This window comes from Elephantulus edwardii, unplaced genomic scaffold (assembly GCF_000299155.1).
Source record: "Elephantulus edwardii isolate Elephantulus edwardi_28Jun2011 unplaced genomic scaffold, EleEdw1.0 scaffold00008, whole genome shotgun sequence".
NCBI lineage: Eukaryota > Metazoa > Chordata > Mammalia > Macroscelidea > Macroscelididae > Elephantulus > Elephantulus edwardii.
Genome location: NW_006399758.1, coordinates 14,493,250 through 14,506,475, shown reverse-complemented (window position 1 = coordinate 14,506,475; position 13,226 = coordinate 14,493,250).

Here is a 13,226-nt window from a genome sequence, read left to right as displayed (position 1 = left end):
ATTCCTTCAGAGCAGCTTGAACTTCCTCCTTCATCACTACTGCCTCTTGATCATATTTTGTTTAATTAAATTCTTCTGTGTCAGCCAACTCTTTTTGGTACAGTGTCTCTGTGTTCTCCTTCCATCTTCTTTTGATACTTCCTAAATAATTTAGTACTCTCCCGTAACATCTTTAAGTACTGCAACTTGAAGTTTGAATTTGTTCTTAAGTTCCTTCAGCTTGAGAAATGCTGAGCAAGTTAATAATAATTGGTAACTGGAATGCAAAACTTGGGAACAAGGAAGAAGAATCAGTAGTTAGAAATATGGATTTGGTGACATAATTAATGCTGGAGATGAAATGATAGAATTTTTTTACAGTCAATGATTATTCATTACAAATATCTCTTACTAAAAAAACACAGATAGTGACTATACACACGGACCTCACCTAATGGAAAACACAGGAATCAGATGGATTACATCTATGGAAAGAATTGTTGGAGAAGCTCAATATCAGCTATGAATACTAGACCTGGTGCTTATTGTGGAATACACCATCAACTACTCATGTGCAAGTCCAAACTGTTGTGTTGTTGTTGTGGTTTAGTATTAATTGGAACTGACCCACAGTTGACCCTCGATGCATGTCTTCAAGATTGTAGCACAGCTTCTTACCACTAGACCACCAGAGCTTCAAACTGAAGCTACAGAGAATTAAACCAAATCCACAGGAAACAAAATTTGACCTTGAGTCTATCCCACCTGAATTTCAAAGCGATCTCAAGAACAAGTTTGAGGCCCTGAACACTAGTTTATGAAGACCAGATATGAGCTGTGAGAGGCTATAAAAAATAACATCCATGAAGAATGCAAAAGATCATTGCAAAGAGGAGGAAGAAAAGACACAGATGGAGGTGAGAGAGACTCTGAATTTTGCACTAGAATGCAGAGAGGCCAAAGCAAAGGGGGAAAATTGTGAATTTAAGGAGATAAACAGAAGATGTCAAAGGGCATCTCAGAAAGACAAAGTAAAGAATTATGTGGTTATAGTCTGTCAATAACATATGGCCAGGAATGGGGAGCTGGAGGAACCAGGAACTGCTTTTAATGTATATTGAGTTTTATTTGAGGTGATGATGTGAGTAGGTAGTAGTGATTTCTGATTTCTGTGGATGTAATTAATGTTTCTGAATTACACCCTCATAAAGGGATGAAGTGGAAATTTTACCACAATATACCATATATTTAGACAGACACAGAAGATTGTTTCTTTCAGAAAACCATGTTCACGTTTTTCTCATCACTTCTTTTTTACTTAATTATTTAAATCACTGCAAAGGCATGATATGAGATGCAGGTACTTAAGTGAAGAATGAAGGAAGACATTCACAATGGAAAAGATTGGAGGGAAAGCCTTGCAGGAAAGGGAGCTCCATGAAAGAGGATAAGGGTCTGGAAATGAAAGTATTTCTAGCCAGACCTATGGGACTACAGGTAACGTGATTATAATAACCCATTTGTGGTTTGCCTGTGATCTCTTGCCAAAGTCAAATAATTTAGCAAGAGTAAGAATAAAGCAATGATTTACCTTTTAGCCAGTACGGCAGGAAAATAGCTTCCCAAGGCTCTTTTCAGGCAATGGGACAGTAAAGACACAAACTAGACTTTATAATGAAAAGAGAACAGTGCTTATGATGAAAAATCAATCCAGAATCCTTCAACAGAAATCTGAACACATGTATGAAATGAAGAGAATCAAGGCCAAAGACTCAGGTCAGTGTCAAAATGTGTTCACTTAGAAACTCACTGGCAAGTATTTTAGTTAAAAAGACAAATTTAGAAGTTGCTGCTTCTATTAGAACAGTTTGACAAGGCCTGACTTCAAAGTGATCACCCCCGTGGCTTGAAGGGCCGACGTTGTGTGTTTCCACATTAGAGCTGGGGTGGGGCGGAAGGAACAGGTGGCTATGATCAATTTGACTGCCTCTTTGGGAGCATGGTATAAACCATATCGTAAGCTAAAGAGTAAAACATATGAGTAGCTTTAAGGAGGTGTTTAATGCTCTAGGTTGTTAGATGGGGTGTTTTCACAGTAGAAATTGGTTTAAATACAAATGGTCCTAGCAATGGAAAATGCTAAAATAGCGGACAGGCCACATTGGAGACCTTTCTGTTAGAGTTCCCAGCTGAACGGAACAATGTTAAGTAATGGTAACAGAGAAAAGAAGAGGTAAATGGATCTTTTAAAAAATTCCAAAACTCTTGTTTGGGATTTAGAAAGTTGACTCTATACACTATTTATCTAATTGAAACATTAATACTTACTTTAAGATAATGACAGGGAAAAGCTTCTATTGAATCTCCAGTAACTTTATCCATTTCTCATTTCTTTCCTTTCAAAAGAACCCCATTTTTTTAAGGATTACAATGTGATTGGTTATGAAGGATAAATAAGTAACTGTATTTTATAGCCTTTGTTATAACAAGGAGTGGCACTTTGTAAGACATATACATCAAGACATATACATATGTGAGCAGGGCTCAAAAACTTTTTAAAACATTTTGTTTTAACTGAGACATGTTCTTGTTTCTCTTTCATCTTCATTTTATGCCTCAAGAAATACGTGTATCGGTTCAAACCATATAGGAACCTGAAGACAAGAGCCACATTTTAAAGATGGCAAAACAGAAGTACAAATTCTTAAATTATCATGAAGTTGTCTTGACAGACTTTGAATCACCTACTCCACTCTGTTTTTGCATGAGATAAAAACCACACCTATTCTATTGAAAATAATTGGAGGTAGTCTGGGATTTCTCATACTCACAGGCAACGTAATTATTCACTTGCATAAAGAAATATTAGGTGCTGTGAATCAGCTACAGCTCATGCTGACTCTCCATGTACAAAAAAACATTGCCTTGTCCAGCTCCACCTTCACCATTGTTGGTATACTCAAGGCCACTGTTGTAGGCATTTTGTATTTTAGCTGCCTTCTAACCCAAGAACTCTTCTACCATCACTATAGCAGATAGTATTCTATTGTGATCTAGAAGGTTTTCATTGACTACTTTTCAGAATTAATTTGTCAGGTCTTCATTCTTAGTGTGTCTTAGTCTGAAAGATCCACTGATACTTGTCTACTATGGGTGATCTTCATGATATTTGAAATATCAGTGAAAAAACCTCCAGAACCATAGCAACATGTAAGTCACCAGAGTAAGACAAACTGAGAAGTAATGAGTATGTTGTTGTTAACTGCCGTTGGGTCAACTACAATCACAGCAACCCTGTGGACAGCAGATCTGAACCTTACCCTATCCTGGAACAGCCACATGATCTCTGATATGCTACAAGCAGTTGGGAAATAAGAGATGCATAGCACTGGGAAAATCTGCAGTTAGGGTCCTCTCCAAATTATTGAGTGATGATGTCAGTTTGAGGACTAAGGTGCATCTGATTCAGGCCATAGTCTTCCCAATTACTTGCTGTGCATCTGAGAGCTGGACAGTGAATTAGGATGACCGAAGAAGTATTGATGGCTTTAAGCTGTGGTGTTGGAGAAAAGTACTGAACATCCATGGACAGTAAAAAGAACAAACAATATGTCTTGGAGAGGGTGCAACCAGAGTACTCTTTGGAGGCAAGAATGACGAGGCTTCAACTCACATATTTTGGGCATGATGCTAGGAGGGGCTATTCCTTGGAGAAGGACATGATGCTAGGAATGGTGGAGGATTGGCAAAGAAGAGGAAGACCCTCAATCAAGTGGACTGACACAGTGACTGCTGCAATGGCTGTTGTGTGTCAGGAAGTGTGAGAATGGCACAGGATAGAAGAGGTTTCAGATCTTTTGTTCAAAGGGTTGCTATGAGCCATACTCGACTCAATGGCACCTAACCACAACAAAAACAATTGTTAAAATCACTATGTCAGGCTCTCTTGTTGAAGATCTTAACTTTATTTGACACTCCATATTTCCCAGTAAGATGTCTTTTTTTCCCCCAAGGACTGAAAGAGGTCTTTTTCTCAAGGACTGACTTCTCCTGACACCATACCCAAAGTATGTGAGGCAAAAGATTGTTACAAAGGCAAAACATAATCATACTTGTTTCGAAGGACCACCTTGACTGCACTACCTCTAAGACAGACTTGTTTCATCTGTGGGAAGTTTGTGGGATACTCAATTGCTCTCCTCCAACAGCACAATTCAAAGATACTGATTTTGCTTCTGTCATATTTATTCATTGTCCCATTTTCACATGCATACAAATTAATTAAAAATACCATGGCTTAGATCAGTCTTTAAGCTGATATCATTGCTCTTTAGCACTTTGAGAGCAAATTTTTCCCATTGCAATACATCTTTTGATTTCTTGACAACTGTTACCATGAGCTTTGACTTCAGTCTTCTTTCCATTGATCATGGTGTCACCTGTTGGCACAATATAAGAAGTTTTGTTTCCTTTAAGTTGATATAACCCTTACTGAAAGCTGTAGTCTTTGATCTTCTGTTGTTAAGTGCTTCAAGTCTCCTAATTCTTACTCTTCATCTAGTCTAACTTCTTGGATTATTTGATCAGCATACAGATTGAAAAGGCAAGGAGAAAGGATACAACCCTGATGCATACGTTTCCTGATTTTAAACCATTTCACGTTCCCGTATTCTGTTTGGATGACTGTGACAGTGATGTGACAATCGTGGTAATGGGTACCCATGGTGGACAGTGTTGACTGGAGTTTCGTGACTAAATCAAGCCTGGAAGCAGGAGCGGCATCCACTTCCGAAATGGCTTGCCTCCGGAAACTCTATGTACGAACAGTGCTCAGGCTGTTCGTTCATAGGGTCGCTATGAGTCGTCTATGACTCGATGGCATCAAACAACAACAACAACAACATAAGTTACACATGGATACAATTAAGTGTTATGAGATTCCCTTTCTTCTCAGTGTTAGTTGTAACTAGTTAAGATCCACACAGTCAAATTCCTTTACATAATCAATAAAGCACAAGAAAAGTTCTTGCTGGTAGTCTGTACTTTCAGTCAATAGCCAGAAAAGACATCAGCAAAGAGATCTTTCATGCCGTAGCCTCTTTGGAATCTGAATTGATTTGTGGGGTCCGTATTTGACATTTCCTTCATCTTTCTATTGATAAAGATTCATTCCTTTGTTTTGACAACTTCTGGTGGTGTTGTCTGTAGGAAACTCTGTTGCTAATATAAAGATGAAGCCTCTCTGGCAATTTGAATCCACAGTGGACAATCTCTTCTCATGAGCTTTACAGCTTCCAAAAGCTCACTGTAAGATGAGCTATGAGTTGTTTCCAACTGATGGCAATGAGTTTAGCAAGTGAAAATATTTAAGATGCAAAATTTCCCTTGCAGAATCACCCTGAACCATCTCAGAGTAAGTGCTTATACCCGTCTTGTCTCCCAAACTATTTAGTCAACAAAACAACTGAAACTACTACTGTCTAAAGTATTGTGTATCTCCTTCCCCAGGGAAAACAGAGATGAGATATACTTTGCTGGTGGCATGTAGATGGCTTACCACCATATAAAAATCTCTACTAGTGCAAAAATTTCTAGCGATGAGTTATTTATCAAACAAGAAAAAATTTCACCTAAGGTTTTGGTAAAATCAGTGACTTAAAGATCTGAATTTTGGCTCTAAAATCATTCACCTTCTTAAAATTGGGGGAAACATGGCAGTAAATATTTTTATTTTTTTTTTTTAGGGAAGTCAAAAGGTTATAACCAAGTTTAATGACAAAATTTAGTCAAGACAGTTCCCAAAACGCACATATAGGCAACTATTTTCATGAAGACTTTTGATGAAATAGTGAGAGGTATTATAAGGGAAAGGAAATAAATGCAAGGCTTCCTTTTTTTATACCCAAGTTTCTGATTTAAGCATCATGGATCTCTAGAAAGAAGGAATAAAGATGGAGCTAATGCCAATGAACTTGCCATTCCAAAGTAGCCCACAGGATCTGTGTATTCAAAATACAAATATAACTATTCTCAAGTTCTATCACAGTTGTGATAGGCACTCAATGGCACATTTAAGAAGACCTTCCAGTACAAGGGGTAGAAGAAGAAATGTGCCAGCATGGAAGAAGGGCTTGGGAAAGTGCCTTGGTGCCTCCTCTTCTTACCTCCTCTATTTGTAAAAGCATTTATCGTAACAACAAAAAAAAAGCTAATTGATTCAGCTGTTCTCTGGTGGTGCTGACATTCAGTAGCACATTACTGGTCAAACACTAAATGTGCTAAGGCTTAATTATTGTTATGTGCCAACATGTCAGAACCAACCCGTAGCTGACCCTCCACCAGGTTTTCAGAGACCGTAACTTGCTTGGGAAGAGATTGCCTATCCTCATCAAGCCACACAAGAAAAAAGTAAGAGAGCATTACCCTCCCCACAGTAAATAATGAGAGATGTAAGTCACTCCTGGGAAAATTGCAGCCAAATTTGAGATTTTAAACCAAAGAGTCTGAGTAAAGATCCATGCTCCATATTACCCTAAGCTGTCACATCTTAAAGCCCACAAAGGCGTTGGGTTTTTGTTTTGTTTTGTTTTGGTTTTATCTTTTTGATGGATGTGATTTCTATTTAAAAATAGAAAAAAGAAAGGTGAGCAACAGTGAAAACCGTCTGGATTTTGTTGATTTTTTTCCTCCTCAAATGGAGAGCAGAGACATGTACAGGTTAGATGAGAGTGACTTTTGGGGGAAAAGATTTATAGAAACTTACTCAACAGACCTGGATTTGAATTTCAAATCAACTATAAATACAAGTGAGGTGGTGGAGGCACTGGTCCTATGACCCAGTTCCCTGAAAATCAGGGCCAACTTTCCTTAGAAAATGTTTTCCAAGAGCTGAAAAAGTAAATCAAGCTCCAGTCACCCCAAAAGAAACATGCTCCAAAATTTCCAGAAAGGCCTCTGCATTGGGAGTTTTTGGGTAGGGGCAAGAGGATGTTTGAGGTGTGTGGTGTTTGTATTGCAAACATACACTTTTGCTTGGATTCTATCAGTGTGATAAAAATAGCGAAGTTTCCTAAAGATTTCATGCCATTTTTAGAACATTGAGAAATAGAAATTGTGTCAAAGAACATCCATTTATTTCTTTTCATTATTTTTGGTTTTGGTCTATAGCTTGGAGGGAGAGAAGAGGGAAGGTTTGAGGGGACCTAACGGGGGGTTCCACTGAGAAGGATCAAGGTCATTTGCTTTAAAATTTCATAAAACCTTATAAACACCTGTGATGAGAAAAGGCCCAGTCCTAGGCCAGCAAAAGTAACCAGGGAAGCTGAGGGGAATCAAATCAAAGGTCTGAGGCTAGAAATGAGGCATCCAAAGCCATGAAGGGTGGGGGAACCTTCCTCAGGATGCTGTTAGGAAGAAGTGGAATTAAGAAATCAGTGAGTCCGCTGTGGGGGCTCAGTTTGAAAGGTCGTGACTATTTTCACCCATACTTCTTTTTATACGTGGCAGGCTGCCGTAAAAGTGAGTGGAGCAAGTATTGGTGATACAGTACATTAAAAAAAAAACCAAAAACTAGTTCCTGATTTCTATACCAGAGGCCTTTTCTTTTAAAAGCTAAAAAAACAAAACAAAACAAAAACCCCTAAGATGAATTTTTTGTGCTTCTGGTCAAATTTTCCGTCAGAATCCATTCTAGTAACCACAAATGAGGCTTACATTTTTGGGTTTGGAGTTATTTGTGTGGGCAAAACCCAGCACTTGTACAAGTGAACGTGGCGTGCGTAAGGAATGAGGTCGCCTCCCACACAACTGGAAACCTCCAGCCCACATTGCCAGGCAGGACTGCAGCGGCTGGGCCTGCAGCTCCAGCGCCATGGTGCCTCGGGCCGGGCGCCAGGGGCAGGTGCCATTCCCCTCAGAGGCATCAGTAGCCAGAACTGGGCTGCTTCCAAATCGTTTCAGGCAACAGAGCTGTCATTTCTCCAACTACACAAATGTAGGAGGTGGCTCCTTAAAGGGGCTGCAGCCTTACATAACAGCCCTACCTCCTCGAACCACCTGCTAATAATTTAAAAAGTGAGAATGTGTTATTAGAGAAAGAGTTCTCTGACCACCAAAGACATACTCTTCTCTAAAGAGGGGAAATAACTGTGTAAGAGAAGTCTTTAGCTGTCTGTTGGCCTGACATCATCTTTTTTCTACATCTTGATGTTAATTTAGCCTTTTTTTTTGTCAATTAAGTTACTTTTGGGGGGGGCACTTAACACCTAAAAAGGACTGTTAACATCTGTAGGCAATCTTTGTGATTCAGAAACCTCAATTTCAAAAAGGAATTTAGAAAAGAAACTGCCTACAAGTTCCCTTGCTCTGTGGGAAGGCATAAGTTTCTATACAAAAATCTTTGACTTTTTTCCAGGGCTTATCTCATGATTCCTTTTGTCTTGAGGAAGTGTAAGGGTTCTACAGTGATCTCAGTGAACTACAACATCGGTCAGCCAGTTCTTCCAATTCCCAGCTCAGGAAACATCCGTTAACAACTTTCAGCCTCTGCATCCTTTGGAATGTTTGTTTTAAAGGTAAATGCAAATGTTTTCTCTAGTTAAAGGAGGATTCAGATATCGTTGAAAAGACACGTCCCCCCTCCTCCCATATGTGAACATTTTTCTAAAAGAAAAGTATCCCAATCTTACCACTAGTTTATCTTTAGAAAGACAATTCACTGTAATTATACTGAGTTCTAAAGAACATTAGGCAACTGTGGGTGAGCAAACAAAGATTCTCAGCTCTGTGACTCAGAATGCATGGTGAAGATTATAAAGTTTCAAATAGCTAATAAGCACTTTGTGAAGGGGAAAATAAAGGAATAGGATTCTGTATTCGTATTAATTGGATGGAAGTTTTTGGTAATTATAATACTACCATTGTTTTGTTTCGGTCTACTTACATCAATATGGCTCAAGGCTCTTTCAGAAGAAGAGCTTTCTCAAAGATGTTTTCATTGACTTCCTCAATATTAGAAGCAAGATGATGAAGTACATTAGCCTTCCTAACTCTCTTTATTAATAAGCTTTTAAACATACATATGCATGTTGTCATAAAGAAGCATAATGAAGTCTGCTTAAAGTAATAGCAAAGAGGTTCAATGAGAGATGGGTCTAGACTGGGAAGACACCTATATTAACAGAGTGATGATGGCTCCTTTACCAGGCCATGGCAAACAGTACATTTATGTATAGTTGGAACTATAGCAAAAAGTTATAAAATTCATAACTTACTGGACGACATTGGAGGAATCAAAAGTAGGACATCTAGAAGCACGGATTTAGCAGAGATCCGTGAACAATACACAAACAGGATTACAAGATGAGGTAAAGGCACATGCCACTCAGTTTTTTGCAGGATTTTCTGAGAAAATAAGATGGAACAAGTGTTTCTGGAGCTCTAATGGCTAAGCAGTAAGAAGTTGCACTGTCAACCCTAGGGTACAAGGTTTAAATGCACCAGATGCTCAACAGGAGAAAGATGGACAATTTCCTCCCTTTAGATTTGCAGCCTTTGAAAAGTCCATGGAGTGTCAGCTATGAGTCAGTTCCCATTCTATCACACAGAACAGCAGCATTAATAAAGTTAGCTTCCTCTGTTATGTCCATTGCTGGGAGTTCAGGGTAAGGATTTAACGATGATCATGTGTGTGCATCAAGACCTTTCAGGCACAAGCTTTGTGTTTTGCATGTGAGACTATAGTAAAAAAGATGCTTTAAGAACAGATAGTAATATCCTGTACCTGTCAGATCTTTGAGAGAAGGATCCTAAGGGGAAGTAACTAGGTCAGCATCAAGGTTAGAAGAACTATTCTTAATAAAAACAAAACAAACTTCAATAGAGTATGACTCAGCTATTCCACTGCTTGGAATATACCCTGAGAAAATGAGAACTGAGGCACAAAAGGAGACTTTGTACACCAATGTACATAGCAGCATTATTCACCATTGCAAGAAAGTGGAAACATCCCAAATATCCGACGACAATCAAATGGATTGAGAAATTATGGTACATTCACATGATGCAATACTGTGCTGCATACAGGAGCCATGATTTTGTAAACACTACCTAAATTGAGAGAGACTTGAGAGCATTATGCTAAATGAACTCACTAACTCTGTCTCATAAGAACAAATACTGTATAAGACCATTATTGTAGAAACAACTAACTGATAAAATGTGTGAGGTTCTAAGGAGAGGAGGGGAGGATGGGGTGTAATCATAGGGTCACACAATTTGATGGGTGAAGTGAGGAGTAGGAAATGGGAAAGAGCCTGTGTTGAAAAACTTTGTAAGTAAACCAGTATAAAGTAAAAATTGTACCTTAAAAAAAAAAAAAAACCAAAAAACACACCTCACTGACATTGAGTTGATTCCAACTCATGACAACTCTCCAAGATTGTAAATCTTAATGGAAGGAAACGGTTTCATCTTTTTCCTACAGAGAAGTTGGTGAGTTTGAACTGCTTACTTTTTGATTGTTGTTGTTGTTGTATACCATATAATTGGAATTGACTCACAGCCTCCAGCTGGTTTTCAGAGGCAGTTAATCGCACAGAAGGAGATTGTCCATCCTTCTTCCATGGAGCAGCTGGTGGCCTTGCACCACGTGCCTTTGGGATTGCAGGGCAGCTTTTTGCCACTCCGCCACTATTTTATTAGCTGCCCAATATTTCACCTGCGGTGGGTTGTCCTTAGGTGCCGTCAAGCCAACTGTGACTCATAGCATCCGTACTATAAAAACTTAGCTCTATCCTACGCCACCAAACTCTAACATGGATTCTGGACTCCTGTCAGAGTTTAAAAACAGAGTTAAGTGATTATGTTCTCGTTCAAAAGGTACTATTTCACCACAAACCATCCCCTGATTTTTTATCTATTGAGCTTCATAATTGAAGGATTAACTTTCCCTTCTCAATCATCATACTGATGATTTTTCACAAAAGCATGGAGGACAGTTATATTGTGCCTTTATAATTTTTTGGGGGGGGAACTTCTATAAAAAATTTTCTACTAGTTTATTTAACTAGGATGATAGGGGAAGAGTTGATACCTTTGAGTTTTGGTAATGGAGAAGAGTACTGAATATACCATGGACTGCTAGGAAAATAAACAAATTTATACTGCAGAGAGTAAAGCCGCTCCTAGGAGGCAACGATACTAAAGCTCCGTTTCACATACTTTGGACATATTGCAAGGAGGGACCAGTCCTTGGAGAGGGACGTCATGCTTGGGAGGATGGAGGGACAGCACAGTACAGGAAGACTCTCCGTGAGATGGATTGATTCAGTCACTGGGATAATGAGGATAGGCAGGTCGGAGACAGTAAGATTGGCAAGGGATAAAGCAAGGTTTAAGGCTGTTGTACATAGGGTCGCTATGAGATGCAGGCAACTCGATGGCACATAAAACACAACAACTAGTTTGAATACATTTTCAAGGACAAATTCTTTCCATTTCCTTCATTCCCCACCTAACAAATTGTATAACCCCATGATAAATCCCCTCTCCCCCCTGCACATCCTCATCCGTCTGCTACAAACCTCTCCCACCCCTCTTGGATCCTTATACTCATTCTAAAATAATGGTTTTATACAATATTTATCCTTGTGGGACTGAGTTGGTTCACTCAACATAATGCTCTCCAGTCCCTCCCAAGTTAGGTAATAATTTACAAAATCACTGCTCCTGCATGCTGCATAGTATTCCATGTGTGAATGTACCATAGTTTCTCAATCCATTCATTTGTGGTTGGACATTTGGACTGTTTTCATGATCTTGTGATGGTGAATAATGCTGCTATGACCATTGGTGTACAAATCTCCATTTGTGCCCCAGTTCTTATTTTCTCATTGTATATTGCAAGTAGTAGAATTTTCATGTTCAAATTTTTGAGGAAGCGCCAAACTGCGCTTGTAAATGGTTGCACCATTTTACAATCCCACCAACAATGTATAAGAGTTTCTTTCTCTCTCGCTACATCCTCTCCAGCATTTATTACTTATTGTCCTGTTAAACTTCGCAACTGTTACTGGAGTGAGATGGTACCTCATTTTGGTTTTGATTTGCATCTCTCTTATTGCCAATGATTTGGAACATTTCTTCATGTGTCTTTGCCATTCAAATATTTTCCTCTGTGAAAAGTCTTTCCATGTTTTGCCCATTTTGTAATTGAGTTATCAGTCTTTTTCTTTTAAAGGCCCAGGAGTATTTTGTAAACTTTTGTTATAAGACTTTTGTCTGAAATGGTATTACCAAATATTTGTTCATAGTCTGTAGGTTTTCTTTTCACCCTCTTAGAAAATGTTTTTGATGTACATATGGATTTTATCTTTAGAAAGCCCCATGAATCAGTTTTGTCCTCTGCATACTGTGGATCTCTGGTTATATTTGGCAGTCTCTTTATACCTTGTACTAGCGCTTCTAAGCTTGATCCCAGTTTTTCTCTCCTGAACGTTATAGTTTGGAACTTTACTCCCAGGTCTCTGATCCACCTTGAGTTGATTTTTGTGTGTGGTGTGAGATATGGATCCTGTTTCAGCTTTCTGATAACTTCCCTGCCCTAAATTACTTACTCTTGAAATAAACTCTTTCTTTTTCTGACTAGTTTGGTTTCCCACTTGGTCACCCCAGCTAGTGAGAATAAGGACTCTTGACTTGCAGGCTGGTCCCACAGCAGTGCCCTTCAAGTCTGTCTAATAGAATTTACTATCAGGTTTCCTGATATTGAGAGCATATAAACTTATGATTGTTAAATACTCTTGATTCATCGGCACTTTCATCACTATGTAATGTTCATCTTCATCTTTACTAATAAACTTTGTCTTTAAGACTTCTTTGTTTGATTTTAAGATTGTCGTCCACTGCTCTTTTGAATATTGTGCACATGATTTTTCCCCCATCCTTTCACTTTCAACCTGTTTATGACCTTGCTTTCAAGGTATGTTTCATATAAACAGCATGTGCTGTTGGTGTTGTTATGTAATGTCAGCTCAGAACCAACTCATAGCTGACCCTCCTGTTGGTTTTTTCAGGGAGTTAGTTACACAGGAGGAGAGTGCTCATCTTTGTCTTGTAGAGCAGCTGATAGATTCCGTCTATATGCCTCTTGGCTGGCAGCACAATTCCTTACCATTACAGAGCTCAAACACCATGTAACTGGATCATTTTTTCCAAAAATTTAATGTCAAGAAAACAAAGATTCTCAC